The following is a 3,794-nucleotide window of genomic DNA, read 5'->3' as shown; positions in this document are numbered from 1 at the left end:
GAGTGGGAAGGAAACAGACGCAGGCGTGACGCCACCGGCAAAACCCCGCCTCCTCGCTGAAAAAAAAAAAAAAAACAAATCCCGCCTACTACGGTGACGCGCCTCGACAAAAGCCGCTTTCACCAATCGCCCAGGGAACTGGGAAGTGAGGCGGAAAAGGGGGCGTCAAAGGGTCCGCGACGTCATTCAGGGGGTGGGATTTAAGCGTTGGTTGCGGGGTAAAAGCCTTTGAAGGGAAATTGTAAACGTGAAGTGTTATGAATAGGTGTAGGGAAAGCGTTTGGTAATAAAGTGAGATTATCTGCGGCTCAGGCGTATTTTCTTTCCATGTACGTTTGCACCACGCTGTACATGTATGACTTATGTACTAAATTGTGCAAAGTTTTTACCCATAATGCAATAAACTTAGTATTTTAGCATTATTCCCCACAGACTGCCCAGGTGCATGTCCAGCAACCCTCCTTGTCTGGAGATTTCTAAAGAAAAAATTTAGAAAGAGAAACAACTGAGGTGAATTATGGCGCCCCATTGCCATTTGTGTCCAGACCATTCGAGGCTTTTGGCTACAGTGTGTGACGCAAACTCTGCCTGCCTTCCCTCAACCCTCACCAAGTATTATTATTATTAACATTTATTTATAAAGCGCCAACATACCCCGCAGCGCTGTACAATAAGTGGGTTACATACATTGGGCATACAGAGTAACATATAAAGCAATCAGTAACCGATACAAGAGGTGAAGAGAGCCCTGCCCAAAAGAGCTTACAATCTACATTATTATTATTATTATTAACATTTATTTATAAAGCGCCAACATATCCCGCAGCGCTGTACAATAAGTGGGTTTCATACATTGGACATACAGAGTAACATATAAAGCAATCAGTAACCGATACAAGAGGTGAAGAGGGTATAACCCCTATTTGGCTATAAAACAGTCAAAGCACAGCTAGTGTAGGTGTTAGAGCATGGGGTACACGTGACTCAGTCCTTCAGGATGGACCTTCGCTAGGTGGAAGTGACCAGCAGAGCTATGGGGTAGTGTAACTACAACCTACTGTAACTGTGTGCAGCGCAGAATAGCAAAGATGGATGCCAGAAGGTTCATGCAGTTTAACACTAGAGCTGGTTTATTGTCAGAGACGAATAAAGATGCAGGGTTAGATCAAATACTCACAATGCAGATAAAGACAGAAAGAGAGGATGCACATCGGTTTATCCCACTTCCTTTAGAGTTTGGGCAGGGTAAATGCACCTGGTAAGCGTGGCACCCCTTTGAAATCAGTCAGGATAGATACCTCAGTCCTCAGGTTGAATACCTCTAGCTTTAAGAGTGCTACAGCCAACTATGGATCAGGGTTTAGATACTGCCTGACTCCTATGCCTTAACCGTGGCCCTATGCTGAGGCAACAGTGCCTGTATGGAAGGGTACTTCCAGCTACTTTCCTTGGTGGAGCCGAAACTGTTCTTGCTTCCTTCCCGCTCACTATCCTAGAGAGTTCTCTACGAGAGTAACTTTCTAACTGGTCCTCGTTCATGCGGTCCCTGTCCCCGACTTCACTAGAGTATAAGATGGTGACTCTAGGGTAAAGTATGGTTTTACTGGGGCCCTGTTGATCCCAGGCTCTGTGGAACTTCCACCTGAGACACCAGAGGCAGCCAAAGAGGAAGACACACCCCTTTGCTAAACACTATATTGGAGTGCAAAGGGTGGATCAACCTAATAACCAATAAGGCATAAGTTCAAAGGATAAACTAGATACATGGGTCTTTGCCCAGTAACAGCATAAACTAAGGAAGTTGTAGGATTAAAAGCCATAGGGGCATGTTAACCCTATGGGTCCCTACATAAGCAACCAGCAAATTAGTGGTGTGGGCCCAGGGACCCAACGATGGTTGGGTGCATCCCCCTTAAACGTTGATCAAAGGTGGTCACAATAAATGGGGTAAGCTCCCCAACTGCATATACAGGTATAGGACCCATTATCCAGAATGCTCGGGACCAAGGGTATTCCGGATAAGGGGTCTTTCTGTAATTTGGATCTCCATACCTTAAGTCTACTAAAAAATTAATAAAACATTAATTAAACCCAATAGGATTGTTTTGCATCCAATAAGGATTATTTATATCTTAGTTGGGATCAATTACAGGTACTGTTTTATTATTACAGAGAAAAGGGAATCATTTAACCATTAAATAAACCCAATAGGACTGTTCTGCCCCCAATAAGGGGTAATTATATCTTAGTTGGGATCAAGTACAGGTACTGTTTTATTATTACAGAGAAAAGGGAATCATTTAACCATTAAATAAACCCAATAGGGCTGTTCTGCCCCAATAAGGGGTAATTATATCTTAGTTGGGATCAAGTACAGGTACTGTTTTATTATTACAGAGAAAAGGGAATCATTTAACCATTAAATAAACTCAATAGGGCTGTTCTGCCCCCAATAAGGGGTAATTATATCTTAGTTGGGATCAAGTACAGGTACTGTTTTATTATTACAGAGAAAAGGGAATCATTTAACCATTAAATAAACCCAATAGGGCTGTTCTGCCCCAATAAGGGGTAATTATATCTTAGTTGGGATCAATTACAGGTACTGTTTTATTTCTACATAAAAAAAGGAAATCAGTTTTAAAATTCTGAATTATTTGCTTATAATGGAGCCTATGGGAGACGGGCTTTCCGTAATTCGGAGCTTTCTGGATAACGGGTTTCCGGATAAGGGGTCCGATACCTGTACTGTGTGTGTGCGGCTCCAGTTGTCCACCCACATATCACTAAGAAGACTGCAGGAGCAGGAATAGCAGTACTGTTAATAAGGCAGGCAGTGAGGGTTGGAGTTCAGCCCACAACCTGCTAAAATAGGGTTTTTCCAACCTGGACACACAGGGAGTTTTGGGCCTGCTCACACATCGCTAGCAGGCAGGCCTGGGACTAGGTTGCCACCTTTTATCTTTCCTAACACTGGCCTTCAGGTTGGGACAGGGCTATGACAAATGCCCCAATATGTAAAAAAACACGATACATGATAAGATCTGCTTGCTTGGCGAGGTCGCCTAGCTAGCGGATCTTCTCCCTATATCGGCGCTATTGGGCTTATTCAGTCGTTTGGCCCTGGGGCAGGCCCATTGTTCGTGCCCATACACGGGCTGATAATCGGTCTAAAGGGCCGATATCGGCAGCTAGAATCGGCCCCTGTATGACCACCTTTGGTGCCCAGGGGCAGTAACCATAGCAACTAATAAGATATTTGCAGGTGACCAGTAAATGCTGCCTGCTGATTGGTTGCTATTGGTTACTGCTCCTGGGCAAACTTAGTGCCCTTTATTACATAACCTTCATGGAGTGGGAAAAAAGGGCAGAAAAAAGGTGGATGGAGCTATAAAATGGGCAGACTGAGCAGGGAAATGGGCAGAACAGAGGCTTGCCTGTGGTTATAAGGGGTGATCGGCTACAGAGAGGGTCAGGGAAGGGAGGAATTTATAGGGCATTACCAGCAAGAATGTTGCAAGGCGAGTACAAGGCAAGTTGGCACAGCAGGGTGGGTCTGGGAGACAGTGGGTTAAGTTCACTGGTGTGCGATTATATGGCCTTCAGTTGCTGGTACAACATTTAGGGGCACATTTACTAATCCACGAACGTCCGAAAAGCGTCCGAATGTGTTTTTTTCGTAATGATCGGTATTTTGCGACTTTTTCGCGAATTGTCGCGAAATTTTTCGAGCGCTCAATACGAAAAAATCGCGACAATTCGCAAAAATCGGAATGGCTATGCAAAAGTCGCGA

Source organism: Xenopus tropicalis, chromosome 8, assembly GCF_000004195.4.
Source record: "Xenopus tropicalis strain Nigerian chromosome 8, UCB_Xtro_10.0, whole genome shotgun sequence".
Taxonomy (NCBI): domain Eukaryota; kingdom Metazoa; phylum Chordata; class Amphibia; order Anura; family Pipidae; genus Xenopus; species Xenopus tropicalis.
The sequence above is the reverse complement of the archived record's forward strand: the minus strand, read 5'-3'. Positions refer to the sequence as shown.